The following is a 23,621-nucleotide window of genomic DNA, read 5'->3' as shown; positions in this document are numbered from 1 at the left end:
GGCTGTGTTTCTCATCCTCCCCCGTGTATCCTTTCTCCTGGTCACCTGTGCAAGGACCAGGGTTAACTTTCCCCGTAGGTACTGGAGAACAGGTAGTCCCACTGCCACTTCTCTAGATGAATCAGAGACAAAGACTATGATTCCAAAGGGTGATTGACACCTTTTGGGGGAAATAACCCAATCCACATTAATAATTTTGTCATGCAGTGAAAAAACTAGCATTCTTTCTTGTTACCTTGAATTCATTTTTATTTCCACTTGTATATTATGAAATGTATCCTGAAAATGTCATCCTCTAATTCCATTTCACTCAGCTTCCATATACTGCTCCCAGTTATGCTGTTGTAACTCCTTTGAAATCAATAGAGTTACTCTAGATTTACATTATTGTAACCAAGATCAGAATCTGGATAGTATTTCCTCCACAATCCCCATGCAAAACAGAAGACAGAAGGTCTAATCTTGCTCTCAGTTACACCAGTGCATTATTTCCAGTGGAGTTGCAATGGTTTGACTGAGATCAGAGTGGAGCCCAAAGATTACAGTAAATTGAGACTCATGCTTGTTATAGGAATGGGTGAATATTGTGAAAGAAAATCTACTCTGGAAGCGGTATAGTATAACTGGCCCATTCTTGTCATCTGTGTTGTAATGCAGCACAGCAGGGATGACATTATAATGTCCAGCTCAAGCTCAGAAAATGAGGCGAAGGAGATAGGAATGGTTAAGAATGTGAAAATCTGACTGCCTATGACATATGAATGCTAATGCCTTAAGACATGCTTGGGTTTAAACAAAGGCTGAACTTTCTCAAGATTAACCATGCAAGGGATTGAGCTGGAGAAAGAAAACAGTGTATGAGCTAAGCAGGAAAGAAAATAGATTAAAAATTCACAGGCGGCGCTTCCCTATAGGGAAGTGACTGTTTTAAAGACCTGAACTACAGTTACAGTAGGAAGTACTTTCACTGGCTGTACTACTCCAGAACCCCAATCAGCAGAGGGTACGAGAGGCTCTGAGCCCACTTCAGTTCTGATTAGCTGAAAGTGATCTCATGACTCAAACACTAATAATACTGCAGCTGGCATGCATCACCGACTACAGTCCTGCAGTAGTAGCCCTGTGGTGTGCTGAGCTACTTTAAGGTCAGCCTCCCATAGAAAGGCAGCAGTACGTAAAAGATGGATGCTTTTAGTTCAGGAATGAGATACTTCGGATACTTATGCTTGAAAGCATAAAGCATGATGATTAAACGTATCATTGCTACACAGATGGAATGTCTCAGTGTTGCCCAGATAGCTGTTGTGTATGAAGATAGAGCAGGCTGGAATCACAGCAAGGAAAATCATGTTAAGCTGCAACAGGAGCACCACTTGAGGTTAGAAATGTGAAAGTAAAGCGAGGAGCTAAAATGAGGCATGACAAAATACATTCCTAGTCTCCTCCAAAGGGGTAATTTACTCCCTATTGGTTTATCAAATATGCATTATATCTTTTTTTATGCAGAAAAAAACATGGGTTTTGCATCTGGTTAGCAAGCAATTTACAGAGACTGCTATGACACACTGAACTGCTGAGATCACAGAAGCTTTAGCTAATGCACTGGGCTGGGCCACTTACTTTGCTTACAAATCTTAAAATGCTGTCTTAGCATTATTACCAGCCACAGGGCTGAGTTTACTTGCTAGTATGGGTCTATAAGATTGTTTCATAATGGATTAGGAACTGGATATACAAGACCCAAGCAATGACAGTGAATATAAACCCAGTATGGCAGAAATACAATACACTCATATAATCAGCATTAATACAAAAATTACAAGCACGTTAACTAATTGCAATTCCTACGGCCAAATTCTGCTAACGATTACTTCACGGAGTAACTTTGAATTTGTATTTTGGGGCTGAATCCTTCACAAACTGACTATTTCGTGTAGTGCTTACTGTGGGAAATCCCAACTGAAGTCAATGGGTCTCAGTAAGCACTGAGCCGTGAAGTAAGTGTGTGGAGTATTGTGTCCCAAGACTGTAATCACTAATAAGTTCAGTAGCATGTTATGGATTCTTAACAATCAATAGACTTAATGGGCATTACGCTAGCTGGTTTAGTAACATCCTTACTAGATTCAGTAAACTTAATAAATAATGACCAGATGGCAAAGTACTGCTTATTTTTGACATCTTTCACACTAATAATTTCTCTCTGGAATGGGAAAATATGGATCTTCAGAGATTGAAAGGTACATGACTATCAAAAGGAAGGTTATAAAAAGGATATGTCATTTCATCTTGGGATTCAGTGTTAACTCTTAGCAGCACAACGATGAACATATTCAGTGAATTATTACAGTCCTGAGGTATTTTGCATGTGCTGTTTTATCATCTCTCCAAAGACTGTTATCCTGAGATGGACAGATGTTATATCTTTAAAAATTGAGATGAGCATATAATTCAAAACAATGTATTGGATGGGTTTAACCTGTCAGTGCGGGCACACCATACTCATTAGCAGATCACAATTTCTTCAACTGTATTCAGAATTTGATAACTTTTTATTTTAACTCTACTACTGGTCACAAAAAGTGCTCCGGGATTGTTTGTTCTGCTCCCACAAATCAGGTGAAGTATCTACAACAAACTGCAATTGTAAGCACAGGTAAGAGTGCCTGGAGTTTTGCACCTGCAACTTCACATGCCACGTGGAGACCCAGCTATAAAGATCTCTCTCTCTTCCCTCAGGTGTCCAGCCCCATTATACTCCCATGATCTTCCCTCAGCATATAACAGGCCCCAGACCCTTCCAACATGCTGCGAGCTCCTTCCAGACCTCCTGCAGAGAATCCCATTGTGATGCTGGCCTCTCCAAGACCTTTCATCTTAGGCTCTCTTTCATCTTAAGCTCATCTTTCATCTTACACTACCACTTATGTTGATATAACTTATGTCTTTCAGGGGTGTGAGTGAGGCGCCTACTTGAGCAACATAAGTTACACCGACCTAAGCACTGGTGTGGATAGAGCTTCTCCCGCCGACATAGCTACTGCCGCTCGTTGGGGTGGATTAATTACGTCAATGGGAGAGCTTTCTCCTGTTGGCTTAGAGCGGCTACATTAGAGAGCTTACAACAGTGCAGCTGCACCGCTGTAAGCTCTCCAGTGTAGCCAGAGCCTTAGACTCCAACATGCTTCTGCTTATCTTCATCTTTTAAAATCTCTTGTAGCCTCCAGCTGCCGCTCTGCTGAGCCAGTGGCCTGTGGGCATTCACAGAGAGGAGTCTTTTACTTTACAACTGGAAAACACAAAGAAAGAATGACTATAAAGTCTCCAAGATTGTCTCCGGCTCAGAAAAATCATTTAAAATCCTCTCACAGCCCTGCTCTATTGCAAATGCAAATTTAAATGTGCATTACCCTTAAAACCAAAACATACTTAAAAACACCCCTTTCCCTACAAACAGACAGGGCCACCCAGAGGGGGGGGGGCAAGTGGGGCAATTTGCCCCAGGCCTGGGCCCCACAGGGGCCCCCACGAGATTTTTCAGGGGCCCCCACGAGAGTTTTCGGCGGGTCTTCGGCAGCAGGTCCTTCAGTGCTGCCAAACACCCCCGGAGCGAGTGAAGGATCCGCTGCCGAAGACCTGGAGCTTCTTCCGCTCCGGGTCTTCAGCGGCAATTCGGTGGCGGGGGCTTCTTTCATTCCGGATCTTCGGCGGCAATTCGGCAGCGAGTCCTTTACTCACTCCGGGACCTGCCGCCGAAGTGCCCCGAAGACCCGGAGCGGAAGGACCCCTGCCGCCAAAGACCCCAGCCCCCCTGAATCCTCTGGGCGGCCCTGCAAACAGATGATTATAATAAGCAGTAACTGGGATTTCAAACTCCAGAAGTACTGCAGTAGAATAACATTCAGAATACTTGCTATAAAATAGTATTTATTTTATTAGCAAAGGTAACAACTCACTAGGAAGCAAGCAGCCACATTCTGTCCACTTTACAGCCTTTCTCTGAATTTGATTTAGCTGGCATGCCTACTGGTGGTGGAAACAGTTTGGTTGATAATGATATTGGTTGATATTCTCTTTGGAGAATAACTGAAATATCCTTGGAGACATGGATATTTGGGGCATGCAGACACGCAGTTTAGCACTTGAACTGCACAAAATTCTTAGCGTTCAGTGACGACCTGTTGCCTTTTCTTGTCTTAATCACCCTAGAGACAGTTTTCAGAGACCTTGAATACATAATCTGTGATAGTCACATGCTCTGCTAGAAGTCCAGAATAAACAAATAAACTACCAGTGCCTGTAAAAGAGAAGTGGCAGCATTTCTGATACAAACATTTTGATACCCTAGTGAATTTCACTGTCACTGTTTTATTAATGCAGAGACAGATTTAGAGTGTTGAGTTGTGCTATAGTCTAATCTATAAAAGTAGTTAAGAATATCTATTGAATACATATTGCAGATAACCTTGTGGCTAGACTGTCTGTCTGCAGTAGCACTTAAGAAAATTTACAGTAACATGAGCCAGGTTAAAACTGACCTCTCCAGATCAAAGGCAGTTCTGAAGAGAGGCAATGTGGTCTTGTGGTTAGATCAGGGATTGTGATAAATGACTCCTGTGTTCTTTTCCCATCCCTTCCACTCAGTGTTTTACTGTATGATCTTGGAAAGTTCACTTAATTTTATGCCTCACTTTCCCTATCAGTAGAAGGGGTATAATAATAATAATAATAATAAATAATATTAACCTGTCTCACAAGGGCATTGTGAATAGAGCTGGTTGGGAATTTTTCAACAAGTAATTTTTTCATCAAAAATGCAAATTTGTCAAAACTGAAACTGTTTGCAAGTCTGAGCTGGGTTTGATGAATTTCCCAACTCGAAAAAATGTCAAAATGGTCAAAAATATTTCATTTTGACATTTTCTAAGTGAAAAATTCAGGTTTTCCAGTTCAGAATAACTTTTCATTTCAAAATTTAAGCTAATTAGACAGGGGAAAAAGGTTTAAAAAGAATAAAGGTTAAAATCAAAATGAAACATTCTGAAATGATTGAAATGAAATGTTTCGACTGATCTGAAATGGAAAAAAAATTGATTCGTGAATATTTTTGAGATTTTGCCTTTCCATCCCTATTCAATATCGGAAAAAGCTTCAAACTCTTGAAAATATCCACAGGGCGAGAAAAACATTTCCTGCCCAGGTCCAGTTGTGAGGCTTAATAATTAACATAACAAAGTACTTTGAGATTCTTTGACATAAAGCTTTATGTTCCCAATAAAGGCCTGGTGTTTTGGACTGACTGCCTGTGAATGGTCTCATTGACTTAGGTGTACAATATTATGAGTGGGACAAATCCTAGGGCTTCGCTCAATATTTACTCAGGTAAAACTGCCAATGAAATCAATGAGTGCAAATTCAGAACCCAGTTTAGAGAAATTTGCATCCTGTTGTCCCAAAGAATGAGAGCCCATGTGTGATAGTATAATGCTAGGTAGAGGACTCTGTGATGGTGTTCACCTTTCAATCTATGTCAATGAGATTAAGAATAAGAAAGAGTCAAGCTTTGTCCAAACCCAATTACAAGAAAATGTGATAGGACAGGTCTGAATCACAGGCCAGTCCAACACTTCCTTTGTCAAAAATCTTGAAACATTTGTCTCTCCGTTGCTCACTAGCTGGACTTTGACGAAATTGTTGGTAACTTCTTGTCAGGCATCAATTCATCCCATGCAGGGATGGAGACTGAAATGAAGACTTAAAGCACTTGTTAAATCACATTAGCTCATAATTCCTGACTGACCTGTCTGTGCTACTCTTTTCATTGATCTCATTCATGTTTTCAGTAAGGTCACCACTTTGTATTAACCAGCTCAGACATCATCTTGACTACCTGTTCAGCCGAACTCAATGTATAGCCACAGATGAGCCTACCCTACAGTGCTTTAATGTACCCCAAAGTGTACCACACGGTTTAATCCAAGGCCCGCTGTTAGCACCTTTTCTTGTAGAGGAGCCCTAAATCCCTCTACAGTTCGTCTGTCAGCATTTCCATTCCAGGGCCACCCGGGGGTTGGGGGGGGGCAAGTGGGGCAATTTGTCCCAGGCCACGGGCCCTGCAGGGGCCCCCACGAGAATATAGTATTCTATAGTATTGCAACTGTTTTTTATGGAAGAGGCTCCCGAAATTGCTTTGCCCCAGGCCCCCTGAACCCTCTGGGCGGCCCTGATACATACCACTGGTTCTTAGGTTTTAAGACCAGAAGGGACCATTAGATCATCTAGTCTGACCTCCTGCATAATACAGGTCATAGACTGTCATCCCATTACTCCTGTATGGAGCCCAATAACTTGCATGTGACTAAAGCAAGTCTTCCAGAAAGGCAATGCATCATGGTACTCCGAATCAAAGCCCTGGGACGGAAATTCCATTTTTCAAACAGCTCCAATGGTGAGTAATGGGACTATTCACACTGTGTAAAGTTAAACATGCCCAGAAATCTTTGCAGGATTGGGGCCTAAGTTAGCATGGGTAAAGTGCTTCACTCAGAACATCTTGGGCTTGCCCGTGATATGCTCACCCTACAAGCTTAACTGTCCTATTGCTATCCATAGAAGCGCTGCACACATCCCATGGGCTAAGCCCCACCATACGTACCTAAGAGTGAAATACTTTCCTGTATTTGCAGCATATAAAATTCCCTTCTTAAAATAATATTTCAAGGCCCCGTTTCTTCAGAGATGCTGCGTCAAAATTAACATTGGTAATTGGGCCACTGAAATAACCTGGCTACATGCAGCTCAGCTGTCTCCCCAGTCTCAGAAACCCCTTTTGCTTTACACAAACAAAGTAAAAGCATATGGCCTTGCACTAATAATCACTAACCAAAGAAATCTGATTCATTCTATTCCCCACCAAGTAGTCTCCATAAAGTAGTCTGGATGGTGGAACAGGAATAATTCGGGGCGTGAAATAGCAGCTTGCCAAGCTGCCTTTGTGGCACCCTTTTTGACTCGTCCGACAGGCCAGAATGGCAATTAGCCTGTCATCATGAGCAGTTTGCAATCAAAACGAAGCTGCAATCTACCAGTAACAAGGAAATGATCTCTCTCACAGGCCAGCTTAGAACATGTCAGATGTGCCTAAAAAAAGGAAATTATTGCTAAATGAGCAGCAGCTGGCAAAATTCTCAGCGGTGCTTGACATGGCTACAGTACAATGGAAAGGGTGTTCCTTTCAATCTAAAAAAAAAAAAAAAATCCTTATTTCCTTACTGCTGTTCATAACCATCCCGTAGAGGACTGAAAAAGAACGGTTTCTTTATCAAAATTCTTTCTCTACTCTTGCACGTTCCGACTGGATTGTTTATTAAAAGGTCATCAATGAGAGTTAGCTGCTGGCATTCAACCTTGTATTTAAAGAGGAGAAAAAACCCAGCAGAAGTAGCTGTTTTGGAGGGGGAAAAAAGCAAATATGAAAAATACTGTATTACAAGGACATGGGAAAGAGAAATAAGAACTTTAGATAGGCAGGAAATTAGTTAGAGGTCAGTTTGGGCCTACAGTATCTCTCCCTTGTGATATTTCAAATTACATGACTATCCCTGGAGCTTTGGATTCATTACTTGTAGCTCCTGTCATACTTGTTCTTTGCCTCACTTGTTATACCCTATGTTGTGGGGAGGACTGAGGGATGGATAACTTTGTAGGCTTAAAGCACATCACAGGAATCAGGTGATATTGATTCTGTCTTGACTTTGCCAGTCGTATTCTGTGTGACCTTTGGTCAGACGTTCAACCTCTCTCGGTATGTCTACACTGCAATGTAAGCCCAGGGTTAATAGAACTTGAGTGAGCAGACTATGGGTTCGTTAACCTATGGCTTGAGCATCCACACTAATTTGTAACCCCTGGTTAGGAATTGTTGAACCCTGGGTCCCAACCTGGGGCTCTAGTATCTACACTGCATTATGTGGGCCTGAGTCCAACTGCCCATATCCCATACTTCCTAGAGCTCTCCCCAAATGTGTCTGCCCTAGTCCTTTCTTCATGGTGCAATGAGGGAAAACTTGACTGTCCACCAAACTTGACTGTCCAGAGGACAAAGAAAGTTGGCCCGTGGGATTCTGGGCAGGGCTGGCTCCTGGCAGCTTTTTTACCGCCCCAAGCAGCGAAGAAAAAAAAGGAAAAACCTGATTGATCTGCTGCCAAAGTGCCGCCAAAGAAGAAGAGAGCGACTGAAGGATCCGCCGCCGAATTGCTGCCAAAGACCTGCACGTGCCGCCCCAATAACGGACGGAGTGCTGCCCCTTTCTATTGGCTGCCCCAGGCACCTGCTTCCTTCGCTGGTGCCTGGAGCCGGCCCTGATTCTGGGATACTTTCTGGACTCTCAGAGCACGAGTCGAGTGGGACTGCATCTACACTGCAAAGGAATAGGGCTTGACTAAGGGTATGTCTACAAAGGGATAAAATACCTGTGGCACAGCTGCAGCTGGACCGGCTTAGTTGACTTGGGCTCGTGGGGCTTGGGCTGTGAGGGCTAAAAATTGCTGTGTAGATTCGGGCTCAGGCTGGAGCCTGAGCTTTGGAACCCTTAACTGGAATTTTTTTCCCCCATATAGGTGTATCCTCAGGCTTAGACTCTCCATCCGGTGGGTCCTAACTCTAGGTTAGCGCAATTTGTGAGTAGATGGAAGGGGGGTTAGGCGTGAGCCTGAGTTTGAACGCTGGGCTTACACTGCAGTATGGACATACCCTCTGTGCCTCAATTTCTGGATCTGTAAGAAGGGGTGATAATAATCCCCTATCTGAAAGGGGTCATTAGAGAAGGGCATGGTATTATTCGTGAATAAAGTGGGGGAAATTGGAATGTACACTCTGCAGGAAATTCTGACATTTCAAAATTTGTTTTATCAAAATTCAAAATTTCAGAATTTACCGTGGAATGAAAATTCTGAAAAATTCTGAAACATCAAAATATTTTCTTTGGATAATATTGAAGTGCTTCATTTTTGATAATAATATAACATCATTATAATTAATATGTTATGATAATTATAGTTAATATATTATGTTTAAACAACAGAAAACAAAATGAAAATGTCTAAACAAATTGTTTCGCCTTTTTCCTGTTGAAGATTTTATCAAAATTGACAAGTTCCCACAAAATGTTTCCATTTTGATGAAACTGCCTTTTCTGACACAAAAATGTTTTGTGGAACATTTTTCAACTAGCTCTGTCTGTTTGGGTTTTTTTTTTAAATTACAAAATGTAGGGAGAAATGATGGGCTTATTGAAGTTAAGACCGTCAGAAATAATAGTTCCAAAAGGCTGCAGAGTGAGGTGGATTTGCACCATGAAGGCATAAGCATACAGATCTGTCAGTGTACCTTGAACCCGACCTGTAATACCTGTAGGACTCTATTGAATTGAATCTGCTAAAAAAGATGTATTGTTTCACTTTGCATGGTGTGCTGGTGACAAGGACACATATCCTCAAGGGACTAGCTTGAGACTGTCCTATATGTTGATACTACAAATAGACTGCAGCACGGTTCTGATCTTGTTATGTTTACACATATAACACAGGCAATCAAACTCCTTGGGTCCCAAGCAGTATTTGAATGCAGGCTTCCAGGAGGAAGGATATTGTAGTAATCCAATGTACCAGCTAGGACATGTTTGTGATTTAGGACTTGATCCAACACCGACTGAAGCGAATGGGAGTTCTACAAGGCAAAGGATGAGACCCTCATTGTCAATAAGAGTATGTCTACACAGCAAAAGTTGAGCATGGACTAGCTTACCCAAAGCTGGGAGCAGGAGAGATACAGATGGGAGGAGGAGGAGCCAGGAAGGCATGGACTGGGACTGGCTGTATAAGGGAACCAGGGACAAGGAGCTGGGTTGGAATAAGGGAACTGATAATCATATGCCTGGGAGATTGGGAACATGTGCAGGAAGAGAATGGAACTGGTGGGGGAGACTGGGACAGTGCTGAGAACCCTGAATAGTGAAAACCTTATTTGGGCTCCCTTGTGCGTATGCATTATGACACAATCTTTAATTACATGGTCACATATTCTCTTCTTTACCAGGCCCCTGCCTCATTAAGGGCTCAGTGTGATGCCGGGCAAATCACTTGAACTAAACCAGGGGTAGGCAATCTATGGTACGCGTGCCAAAGGCGGCACGCGAGCTGATTTTCAGTGGCACTCACACTGCCCGGGTCCTGGCCACTGGTTCGGGGACTCTGCATTTTAATTTAATTTTAAATGAAGCTTCTTAAACATTTTAAAAACCTTATTTACTTTACATACAACAATAGTTTAGTTATATATTATAGACTTCTAGGAAGAGACCTTCTAAAAATGTTAAAATGTATGACTGGCACACGAAACCTTAAATTAGAATGAATAAATGAAGACTCGGCACATCACTTTTGAAAGGTTGCCAACCCCTGAACTAAACTTTTCAAAGGTGATCACTAATGGTGTGTTCCTCATTTTTGAGTGTCTGACTTGAGACCCTGGGGCCTGATCTGCAGTACTGACCACTCACAGCTGCAACTGAAGTCAGTGGAGGCTGAGCTTTGACATATGAAGTGGCAAATAACTCAAAGTGCGCTGAAAAATCAGGTTATATGTGTCTCAGATTGGGAACCCAAAATCAGTGGACATTTTTGACCTTAACCGCTCTGTGCCTCAGTTTCCCTGTAAAATGGGGAAACTTATACCTCCTAATCTCACAGGGGTGTTGTGAAAATAAATCCATTACTATTTGGGAAGCACTTGGATGCTGTAGTGATGAGTGCCATTGAAAAGGCCATGAAGAAACGAGTAATTCTGTCTTTTGAACAGGGTTTGAGTAGTGTGCAGTAAATAGGACATGGGGCCACACCATGAACATGAGAAGAAAACAAAAAGTTGAATACTACTTTGCAATACTCTTTCTGCCCCGCCAATGGAAGCGAGTCTCAGAGCCTGGGTCAACTGACTCCGGCTCGCAGGGCTGGCGCTACAGGTCTAAAAATAGCAGTGTAGCCATTCCTGCTTGGGCTGGATCCCGGGTTCTGAGACCCCTTGGCTGGTTTCAGAACCCGGGCCCCATAATGTGAGCCCCACGAACCTGAGTCAGTTTGCCTGGGCTCTGACACTCATGGCTATTGGGTATTTTTTGCAGTGTAGATATACCCTAAGTGAGCACTGTCCATTCTGTGCTCTGAGTGAAGCTATGTAACTAAAGCCTTTACCATGATGCATATGCACAAGGGGGGTCAAATTAAGGTTGCACAGGCAATCTTAAATCTGTCATTTCCCAACTTTGGAATGTTTGACTGCAACCTTAATCACTTCCTTGTAATGTAGGGGAGTTTTATATATAAGTACATAAAATTAAATACTGGGGGAATAGAAAAAAGTGCCACTATAATTGGCTTTCAAACATCAGTTGCTTTGGGCATGTCCTGCAGATGCTATTTAAAAGGTCCTTGATATTTTGTAACTGTGAAATCATGAGAGTATCTGGAGATGCAAAATCCATGATGAAGTTGCTTTCACGTAGAATAAGGGAAGGTTTTATAAGCACTTCCCTGTTCTTACATGCCTGCTTTGGTATGTCAGATATTGCTGTGCTGTAGGCCTGCTGGCTGCCAATGCCTGTCCTTGTCTGGCTGAGAATGTATAGAATTCTTAAATATTAATGTGAGACATGAAAATTTTGTCAGAGAGTTTATATAAACTTTTAGGTTGGAAGAGGGAAGGGCTTAAGACTTAAAGATAATCACTCATTATGGATCCAACTGGAAAGCATCCCTATCAGGAAAACACCCATGCTCAAAGTATGTGCTTAAGTGCTTCCCTGAATTTGGACCTATTATCTGGTGTTACAGGATAGGTCACTGATATGTGTGGTAAAGCTGGTTTTGCAAGGATTCAGAGTTTTCCAGACAACAAACAAAAGAAAAGTAAGTGGGGGGGAAAGCCAGATGTCTCCCAATGATTCTTTTTTAAGATTGATAATGAAATATCCCCATTCAAAATGATGCTAAAAATAAGAAAACATCTGGACGAAAAAGAACGCACATCCTATTGGTGGATGTCTGTGAAAGGCTTGGGCCCTCTTGTCTCCTGGTGCTGGGGCTGACAAATTGCTGTGCAGTCTTGCCAATATCAGACAATGAGCGCATCGGGGAGAGTCTGAAAACACAGGAATTGAATGTCCCACATGGCTGCCCTGTCGTCCATTGTGATTTTTACACACAAACAAATGGAGGTAATTGTCACTGCCTGCCAGGCTGCAGAAACGTATTGCTGTGGAGGTGGTGGGCTTGAGAGGCAATGGGATGGAATCTGCACTTCAGCTTGACAAGGCATATTTTTTTCCTCCTGAACTGCCGGGAGTGGAAGGCCAAACAATCATAACTCTGAGGGAGCGAGGCCCTGGAATTGATTCTGCCTCACAAGCAGAATTTTCTCATTCAAATAATTCAGTAGCTGCCCAAGACATGTTTTGTTTTCTAAAGGGAATTTGTTAAGGCTGAAGGACTCCAAATATAACCTCCATCCCTTAAAGTAACAGCAACCTTACCTTTAAAATCTGAGTGCCTCTGACTTACACCAATGTAAACTGGGAATAACACCATTAAAATTGGTAGAGCTACACTGGGTGTATGTGGGAGGAGAATTCGGCCCTGAATTTCTAGTGCACACGACACTTCCCTGCTGAGAGAGGCTGCCCCTTTTTCAGCTAAAAGGATGCAGTTTGTCCTCCCTGCTATGGTCTCTTAGCTCTGCTAGCCACTGAACACTGCTGTTGGTTCTAGCCTTTGGCAGTCCTTGAAATCATAGACTCATAGAAGATTAGGGTTGGAAGAGACCTCAGGAGGCAGGCCCACCAATGGGGGGAGGGGGAAAGGGCAATTGTCCGGGGCCCGGGCGATTTAAAAGGGCCTTGGGGCCCCTGGCCGCCGCTGCCGCTGGCAGTGCAGCGGGGCTAAGGCAGGCTTCCTGCCTGCCTTCGCTCCGCACTGCTACTGGAAGCGGCCAGCAAGTCCCTGCAGCCCCTGGGGAGGGGGTCTCCGCACACTGCCCCCGCCCCCAGTGCTGACTCCACAGCTCCCATTGGCTGGGAACTGTGGCCAATGGGAGCTGCGGGGCCGGGTCTTGTGGGCAGCGGTGCACAGAGACTCCCTGGACCCCCTGCCTAGGAGCCACTGCCAGAGGGGTGTGCCGGTCACTTTTGGGAGCCACCCCAGGTAAGTGCCGACCCCCTGACCCAGCCTACAGCCCGCACCCAAACACCATCCCAGATCCCGCACCCACTCCTGAACCCAAACTCCCTCCCAGAGCCCGCACCCCTCACCCTATCCCACACCCAAACTCCCTCCCAGAGTTCGATCCTGCACCTCCTCCCGCACCCAAACTTCCTCCCAGAGCCTGCACCCCACACCCCCTCCTGCAGCGCAACCCCCTGCCCCAGCCTGGTGAAAGTGAGTGAGGGTGAGGGAGAGCGAGCGACGGAGGGAGGGGGGATGGAGTGAGCAGGGGGCGAGCAGGTGAGCCAGCTTTCTATCCACCTTATAGTCCATTCATCCAATCCATACTTCTTTAACTTGCTGGCAAGAATACTGTGGGAGACTGTATCAAAAGCTTTGCTAAAGTCAAGGTATATTACGTCCACCGCTTTCCCCATATCCACAGAGCCAGTTATCTCATCATAGAGGGCAATCCTGATGCCCAATCATCCTAGGAGGTCAATGGGAGTTTCAGGCATGTACTCCTGACATGATCAGGCACATGTGGGCGAGGTGGGTTCAGAAGAGCCTCCTGGGCATGTGCATAAGAAGGGAAGCACTATCTCCTCTCTCCCTGCCCCCAGTAAACTTGCACATGGCTACTCACAATTTAGCTCAATGGGTCTATATCTACATATATACAATGTCTTTTATCCTAAAGGATCTCAAAGACACTTTATAAGCATAGGAAGATCCAGCTATCCATCACTAAAATGCAGCCACCTCTGATCTGATATACAGCAGCTGTTTAAAAGCACACATCAACACCACAAAACTGTTAGGGGAGGAGCTGAAGAAGAACACCGTATCCAATTGCGACTAATGATCACAGTTAGTCAAGACCTTGGTTTTACATCACTTTAGCAAATGCCATCCACTGTGCTGGGAGAATGGTTCAGTGTCGATTCAGACAGAAGAGTGCCAACTACCACATCAGCCGCATTGCTTTGTAAAGCACACCTCACTATTCTAGGAAGGGTGCCAGCCAAGTGTCTTCCCAATATGACCTTGCTTTGCTTGTGAGATCCGAGAAGGTCAATATGTGGGTTGGGGAAGGAGGGAGGCATTTTTGGGGTCTCAATTTTGACAGTGTCCCTTTTAAAAAAGGCATTCCCTGGAACTTGATTTTAAATAAGCAATACCAGGAAGGTGATGTACAAAGTGTTATTCTGACCTTGATGACATTTCTAAGAATAGAAAACTGAAAGTCTGCAGAGCATCAGAAGCAGAACTAAAGTGGGAAAAGGAAACTATTCAAGACGTACATATAAATTACATAAAAAGGACGTCACAGGTAGTCTTGGGCCTTTAAATTACCTGACCATTTGAGGATTTCCTGCCTGGCAGGATGAATTTAATTGAGTAATATTGAGTACCTGTAAAGAAAAGGACACTCTTTTCATGAAGGACTGGTGGAATTTTAACAGATATACCACCTGAGGTCTGAAGAAAGATACAGCATTAAACAACATTATCAATAGGCCTCATCTGGGTCTCTGTCCATGTGGGACTGTTGAAATCTACAAGTAATTATCTGAGGTTATTCTGTACATAGCCCAAATTTAGCAAATGGATCCTGGGGTGTGTGAGCTCATCCTTCACAGGGAGTCTTAGCATGTTTTGAGTCAAGCAATTTGTGCATCCTCTTTGTGGGCGCTTGTAAACGTCTCAATATATATTCAAATTACTTGCTTTCACCTAACTGTATTATTCTCTCCTTTAGTAAAAAGAGATCTGGGGTTTATCCTCTTTTGCCCTGGTGTGACTCCACTGGAATTATGATGTTACAAAACTGGTGTAACTGAGTGCAGAATCAGGCCCAAGGTATTTAAAGTTTTATCACACTCCGTGCATGTGGAAGGAGGCTGTCGCGTGCACAAATGGCTCCCTCCCCCAATCATCGCACCATTATGCAGTGAAGTCAATGGCACAGAGGCATCCAAAATCTCTCTTAGTGTTTTTTTCACTCAAGGTAATTACATTCTGTTGAGAAGACAATTCTAAAGAGTACTGGGGCCCACCACGAGGTGCACAGAAAATCCAAGTGCTTGCGGCTCAAGTGACAATTGGTGTTACTCTGGTGTGATGTGTGCCAGGGAGCTCTTGTTACTAGGAATTGTGCCTCATTTCAGACATTGTAGGATCAGTGTTCAGCTGGAGTGCTACCATTATGCGGTTTAAATGCTGCTTAGGGCAGAATGCAAAAAGAAGTAGCTGAGTAGGGACAGGTAGGAAAAATATCCAATGAAAAAATAGGGCAACCAAATCCTTTTTTGCACTGATGTGATATTTCCTTTGGCAGCTTTCCCAGGTACTTACATTAGGGATCATCCAGGAAGAAGCATATCAAGAAAGAGGTCCTAATGGTGGGAGAGTGTCCAGGTGGGAATGACGGGGACCTGCTGTCAGGTAGGTAATTTTGAAACAGGACTGGTCAAAGTATTTGAGAGTATAGTAAAAACAACACTGCTGGATGGGTGAAGGACTAGATGGGACCTAACTGATCTTTCTCATCTGTCATTTCTGTGCTTCTGTGATTACTGAAAGAAAGAAAGTACCTGCCAAAATGCCAGCTCAGCATTTCAGCAAATTGGGAACAGCGTTAGGACTAGAATACATAAATACTGCCCGGTGTTAGAGCAGATAGCAGCAGAGTTTGTGTAGACATGTGCAAAAGCACGCACATGCAAACACCAACTGAAAGAATAAGACACTCTTGCGTTTTCATCTCCTCTCCTCTCCATATTTGGGTGTCCACAACAAAGTTCTTATCATTGTCCTTAAGATCATCAGAATTTATCGAACTCTACTCAGTCAATCAGAATATAGGATTTGTAGCCTCCAGTTTCAAACATAAGTGATCCGGCAAACGGGGAAATTGTCATCATTAGTCGCTTGATTTTTTATTTTGTCACGGTCATTTTCTCAGGGCTCATTAGACTTCTTTCTTAAGTGATTTTGATAAAGCCAGTTCTCCTTTTTTGACCTATTCCAAGTACTTCTCCTAGACCGATGCCCCTGAGCAAGACGCCGCACAAACATTTGTGGAAATGTGCCAGAAGGGCCCCAGAGGGGAAAGTTCTTCTTACTGTTGTGTTCTGATTTTAGCCCTGGGCCTCTGTGTCAATTCTGACCCATCTCAGCCTATGGTCAATGGCTCCAGTGGGCACATACATGATCATACTGTATCTCTCAGATTCACTTACTGTCTCCTGACTCAGTGCACTGAATTCTCTCTTTGCTTCTCCTATTGCTCTTGCTTCTTCCTTGCCCTTTGTTTCAAGGAAGCATTGATGCTTCTGTGTGCTATCAGCTTTACCCTCCAGTCCTGTGGGGCAGCCTCAGAGGGTGAGGTTTCAATTCAGGTGGATGAAATTGAATCCAGAAAGGCACTGTTGATTCTTTAGAGCCAAAAGGCACTGAGAAAATGGATGCTTGCCCTAAGCCAAGCTGTCGGGGCACTCTGATGTGTCTATACCATGCACTGCACTGCTCAGGTTAAAGACTTCTTTTCTTGATTTGATAGCTGTCTTGCCAACAGTCACTCCAATTATTATGTATTATTTTGCTGCTTATGACCTTGGGCCATTGTGCATGTCATAATTATAAAGGGAAGGGTAACAGCCCTCCTGTGTACAATACTATAAAATCCCTCCTGGCCAGAGACTCCAAAATCCTTTTACCTGTAAAGGGTTAAGAAGCTCAGGTAACCTGGCTGACATCTGACCCAAAGGACCAATAAGGGGACAAGATACTTTCAAATCTTGGTGGGGGAAAGGCTTTTGTTTGTGCTCTTTGTTTTGGGGGTTGTTCGCTCTTGGGACTGAGAGGGACCAGACATCAATCCAGGCTCTCCAAATCTTTCTGAACAAGTCTTTCATATTTCAAACTTGTAAGTAAACAGCCAGGCAAGGCGTGTTAGTTTTTATCTTTGTTTTCTCAACTTGTAAATGTACCTTTTTGCTAGAATGTTTATCTCTGTTTGCTGTAACTTTGAACCTAAGGCTAGAGGGGATTCCTCTGGGCTCTTTAAGTTTGATTACCCTGTAAAGTTATTTTCCCTCCTGATTTTACAGAGATGATTTTTACCTTTTTCTTTAATTAAAAGCCTTCTTTTTAAGAACCTGATTGATTTTTCCTTGTTTTTAGATCCAAGGGGGTTGGATCTTGATCCACCAGAAGTTGGTGGGAGAAAGGAGGGGGATGGTTAATTTCTCCTTGTTTTAAGATCCAAGGGGTTTGGATCTGTATTCACCAGGGAATTGGTGAAGAGTCTCTCAAAGCTACCCAGGGAAGGGAATTAGCATTTTGGAGTGGTGGCAGCGGACCAGATCTAAGCTGGTAGTTAAGCTTAGAAGTTTTCATGCAGGCCCCCATATTTGTACCCTAAAGTTCAAAGTGGGGAAGCAGCCTTGACAGTGCAAATTGTGTTCCTTTTTCCTGTTCATCTACTTCCTCTTCACCACCTCTGCCGCTACATTTTAGTTATTACTTGAGCTTTAAAGCTTGTATCCATATTTCCTAAAAGTCTGTCCATCTCTAATTGTGACGTTACACCCCATATTCTTAATAGAAATATGGTTATGATATGAATATGGCATAACTAAGATATGTTTTATGCAAGATGGGTCATGTGAGGTATCATTGCAAAGGTTATGATCTACTGAATGTGTTCATCCAATTTTTATGCATGTATCATTTCTGTATCTGAGGCTAGGAATATTGAATTTGTAACAATTACAACCGTGTGTGTATTTGGGGGAAGACCCAGCAGTCAGTAGGCAATCAGCCTGAATGAGCCAGTTAAGAAGGACAATAGAACTTTGAAGATACTAATCTCCCTGAGGAGCTTCCTGGGATGTTGCTTTGACCCTGCAGGGTCATCTGATGATGTCACCTGGTACAGAGTACCACCATGGACACTGCTGGTATTTTTCCACTGGAAACAAAGGGTTCCTGCCTTATGTAAATTCTATTTAAGGCTGGGGAGTAAGGCGAACAGGACTCTTCTCTGTTGCCTCCCTGTCCAAGAAGGAAGATTGTTAAAAACATCTGAAGGGAAAGGCAGAGGCTGAGTCCAGGCTGAGACAGGGGTCCAGTGTGTTAAGAGAAATAACTGGAACTCTAAGCTACAGAAACTCTGCAACTTGCCTAAAACAACATTTAGGGTGAGAAATTACATTTTGTAACCTGTTTCTTGAGTGTATTAAGCTTAGTTTGTGTGTTTTGTTTTATTTGCTCAGTAATCTGCTTTGTTCTGTCTGCTATCCCTTATAATCACTTTAAAATTACCTTTTGTAGTTAATAAACTTATTTCTTGTTTATTTCAAAACCCAGTTTGTGCAGTTCATATCTGGGGTAAGGGGGGTGAGCCCAAAAGCTGTGCATATCTCTTTCCACATTGAGGGAGAGGGCAAATTTTTATGAGCTTGCGCTGTGCAGATCTTTCTATACAGCGCAAGACAATATTATTTTGGATTTACACTCCAAAGGAAGTGTGCAAGTGATTGCTGAGTAAATCCCCGAGCTGAATCTTCCCCCACACAGCTTATTTCAGTCTGTGTTTGCAGCTGGGTGTGGCCTTACCTGTGTGTGTGCTTGAGAAGGCTTGAGGGTCTGGCATAGATAGGAAACCTAGGCTGGTGGAACGGGTGGAACCAGTGGGACCCCAGCACATCTGGTTATACATGTCTGAGTACGTTCCCCTCTTCATTTTCTCATTCAAATCCTTCCTTAAGACTCACCATCCTCAATATGTGAGGCAATTATTTCAACCTTTATACAAATAAAAATTCCCTCCCTATCCTCTGTTGCTGAACAACCATGTCATGTACATGACTAAGCTGAGTAACTGTGTAATAGTGTTGCTGGTGACTCTTTTCCTTTGTCACCTTAACGCCTGTACTGTTCATTATCCCCATAGGCATTGTCATGTCCAATATCAGATTGTATGCTCTCCAGGGCAAAGATCCTCTCTTCCTAGCGGTGCTCTGAGGTGCCTAGCACTGTACAATAATAAATAGTAAATTAGTAAGTAAGAGGTGCATTATTTTGCGTGGGAATTTCTTTTTGGCACCATGGAAAACTGACATAAGTTTGAAGGATTGTTCCAGCAAATACTGTGTGTCATCCATTCATTGATCGCACAGTGATAATTTCCTGTTTGTTATTTTATTTCTGTTTGACATGCAAAATACTGAGAAAAAGTAAATGTTATCAAACCAAAAGTGACTAGCAATATTAAAAGCCCTTTAAAGGATGCTTTAGTTGATCTGTAGATATTAAATGGGGAAAACATGGGGGGTGGTGTTACAGTAATGGGTGATCAGGGTTGTGTGTGCCTTCACTGGCGACAGAAAGAAGGAGAAAACTGTAAAACGTAAGGATGAGACAGATGTCAAGTGTGGCATGCTGACTGAGGAATACACAACTGTTCTTCATCCATCAATGTAAACAGTGTACACTGAAGGGCCCCGGTCCTTTTCCCATTGAAACTAATGCTGATTACCATCTACCTGTTCTGAAATGCCTGCAACAAAAGCTCTTGATTTGCCAAATTCAATAGAGCTGGGGATGGGGCACTCCAAGGGGTATATCACTTTTCCGATGGGTTTCTAAGCAGGAATTGGATATAACAAATAATTCTCTTGAGGCTGATGCCCTAAAAGTTCCTGAAGTTGCTGTATGCCCAGGAAGATAGCAAAAGATTAGTGGAGACTTGCAATTACAGCACCGCCACCATCACACATCTGAGATGGCTGCAGGCAGAAGGTTTGAAAAAGGTATTAACCATTTCCAGGTCATTAAAGAAAATTAACTCTGCAAAGTAAATTCAACCCTCGTGTTGTATGTGGTTCCAGCACTACTGAAATTAAAGGACAGCCTTTTATGCCAGGGATGAATTTGAGCCTAAACCCTAGTCATGATTCACCAATGGGGAGTCCTAGAGAGGAAAATGGGAGCATAAGGCACCCAAAATACAATCCCACAGGGCATTATGGTGGCATTTCGTAATCAAAATATTTTGTTTTTTTGCCAAAAACTCAAAATTTTCCACTGAAACTCCCTTAGCATCCATATTCTGACCTGCTCTTCTGCTAATGAGGGCGATGTTGTCAGCCAATTCAATGGCTCACACTGCGCTCTCTGTCTCATATTGTCATTTGCTCTTTCTTCATTTATTGTTTTCATTAATATACAAATAAAAGCTGTAGTTGGCTTGTTTGTATATGGAAAACATAACGGCTACCAAAAAGGTCAATTTCTAGGTACGGTTAGGGGAGGCCGACTCCCTCCTCTGGTCTTACTTCTTATCCATGGAGCAGTGTTGCTGTTATCACTGCGTGTGTCTATAAGATGGTCGTTTGATGTATGACCTGTTAGTCCCATGTCATCACAATAAGCCCAGAATTTTCAAAAGTGCTCAGCTCCCAGTTAGGAACCAAAAAAAGTTCCCAGTGCACTTTTGAAGACCTGGTCCTTATTTTGGTACCTAAATGGGAACTGAGGACCTTTCATAATATGGCCGAATGTGTATGGGGGTGTTTTCTACAGCATACTCGCATTCCTTCCCCAACACCTCATTCATTAAACGATTTATTTAATTTCCTGAATAAATACCTTTTAACATCTAGCAAAGGCTGAAATATTACATTTTAGGAGTGTGAACGGAGTTAACAAAAGCCAGCTGAACCATTCCATATAAAAGAACAGCATTGCTTCCACTAATGATGAGTCTCCATTAGCTAAACAGCAATATTTTAGGAATACAGTAAAAATAGGAGCAGTAATAGACACAGGTTTTTATTCAGGATACCGGGTGAATGGCAATTTTAGTAATACTAGCACAATCCTTGAGAAATTTGATTATAAATCTATCACCTTGAGCAGTTTCCCCTCCTACAGAAACATCTGGCCATTATTTTTTATTCTTTTATTAAAGCTTCTGTGTTTTGTTACTTGTAATCACCTTTATCTACAAGGTCATGCTTCAGCAATGCAGCTGGCTATTGTTTAGGAGAGAACGTCCCTTAGCTAGCCATAAATATAAATGTCTCCAAATAAAAGGAGGAATAAGACATATTCTTTTCAATAGATGTGTCTCTTAATAGCACCAGCAAAGGTAATGTAGCTCGTTAACTTCAGTGCAAAAATGTTAGGTTTTGAATTCTCATGCAACCAAATGAAATTTCAGTTTCTTGCACCAAAAAAAATGGCCTATCATTTCAGAGAGTTATAGAGAGACACAAAGAATGGTAGTTAAAATGCTAGTAAATATTTTCTCAGTAGTGTAGACTATTCAGTACAATGCAAATAAAAATAATCTGCTGTAAGATATTTCAATGACTCATATGCCAGCTTTATTATTTAGATTTACAGCCCAATTGCATTTCAAACTAGAGTCAACATGGTCATTGAGTTTTAAGGGAGCAAGATTGAGCCCCAATTATAAAAGTATTGTGTATAATTACTAGTATATATGTTCACTACTGGCCATTATAGAATAGAATTAAAACTAATCCAGTTTGAGCCATAGGTCCTATACTGTTTATAGTAGATTCTTCTGTGCTTTTGAAGCAGGTGGCTCTGAGGTCTATCCCCTTTGTGAACTTCTGAGTGGTACTGGTGTGCAGCACAGTAACAAAAAAACAGTCCACATTCACAAGGTATTTAGGCGCATTGAACTCAATGGGAATTAGGCACCTAAGCAGGTGCTTGGGGCGGCCGCTCCGGAGGCGGGTGGCACGTCCAGGTATTCGGCGGCAATTCGGAGCGAAGGACCTCCCGCCGAACTGCTGCCGCAGATCGCGATCATGATCGCGGCTTTTTTTTTTTGGGCTGCTTGGGGCGGCCAAAACCCTGGAGCCAGCCCTGCCGGGCTGTAATGTCTTAGCTGGCCACAGATTTGTACTACTTCTATCACGCCTTCCTTCCTAGGCTCTCAAGAGCTCTTTGCAAGCATTATTTAATCATGGAGAGGTGGGTAAATATGATTGTGAGAGCCACAAGAAACTCAGTGAGGTTGGTTCACTGGAGTTTTTGCAAACCAGGATGATCTTCAGTTTCATCCTGCTGTGTTCTGCTTTGAAGGGAAAATTAGTTGAAACTGCAGAGTTGTTTTTAACCTGGTTTCAGACTGGAATCATGAAAAATCATAAATTGGTTTCACATTGCTCAAAATCAGGTCCGGATTCCTTCAGAAGTACTGTGAACCCTGTAATGAAACCCTAAGCCACGTGGGTTCTGTTAGATTTCAGGTTCCATAACTAAAGATTTACATGGGTCTAGTACTCATTTGACAGCAGGGGAAAGTGAGGGACTGAGTGGTTAAGTGACTTGCACAAAGTTACTCAGCAAGTAACCTTGAAATAGAACTCAAGGATTAGATCCCCCTGGATCCCGAAGGGCAGGGACTGGAAAATGTTGTGAGGCTGACCTTGTGTATGTCCCAGGAAATCATTCCTTCTGTGTTTAGCAGTATGAAGGATGCGGAATGGCCAGTGACTTCAATAAAGTCACTCCAGATTTACACTGGTAATTGAGAGCAGTTTGGTTCATTATTAGGGCTGTCGATTAATCACAGTTAACTCACACGATTAACTCCAAAAAATTAACTGCGATTAAAAAAATTAATTGTGATTAATCGCCTGTTAAACAATAGAATGCCAATTGAAATGTATTAAATACTTTTGGATGTTTTTCTACATTTTAAAATATATTGACTGCTGTTACAACACAGAATACAAAGTGTACAGTGCTCACTTTTTATTATTTTTATAACAACTATTTGCACTGTAAAAATGATAAACGAAAGAAATAGTATTTTTCAATTCACCTCATACAAGTACTGTAGTGCAATCTCTATCATGAAAGTGTAACTTACAAATGTAGATTTTTTTTGTTACATACCTTCCCTCAAAAACAAAACAATGTAAAACTTTAGAGCCTACAAGTCCACTCAGTCCTACTTCTTGTTCAGCCAATCATTAAGACGTTTGTTTACATTTACGGGAGATACTGTTGCGTGCTTCTTATTTACAATGTCACCTGAAAGTGAGAACAGGCATTTGCATGGCCCTTTTGTAGCCGGCGTTGCAAGGTCTTTATGTGCCAGATGCGCTAAAGATTCATCTGTCCCTTCATGCTTCAACCACCATTCCGGAGGACATGCTTCCATGATGATGTTCATTAAAAAAATAGTGCATTAATTAAATTTATGACTGAACTCCTTGGGGAAGAATTGTATGTCTCCTGCTCTGTTTTACCCACATTCTGCCATATATTTCATGTTATAGCAGTCTCGGATGATGACCCAGTACATGTTGTTT

General features: G+C 42.6%; 1 protein-coding gene across 1 annotated transcript in view; it reads right to left on the bottom strand.

Annotated features, from left to right (window-relative positions):
• Positions 1 to 23,621, bottom strand: part of JAKMIP2 (janus kinase and microtubule interacting protein 2) — a 114,634-nt gene that overhangs the window by 52,610 nt on the left and 38,403 nt on the right. The gene's annotated exons all lie outside the window — the stretch shown is intronic.

Source organism: Chrysemys picta, chromosome 8, assembly GCF_011386835.1.
Source record: "Chrysemys picta bellii isolate R12L10 chromosome 8, ASM1138683v2, whole genome shotgun sequence".
NCBI classification, from domain to species: Eukaryota; Metazoa; Chordata; order Testudines; family Emydidae; genus Chrysemys; species Chrysemys picta.
This window is presented reverse-complemented; position numbering and strand designations above follow the sequence as displayed.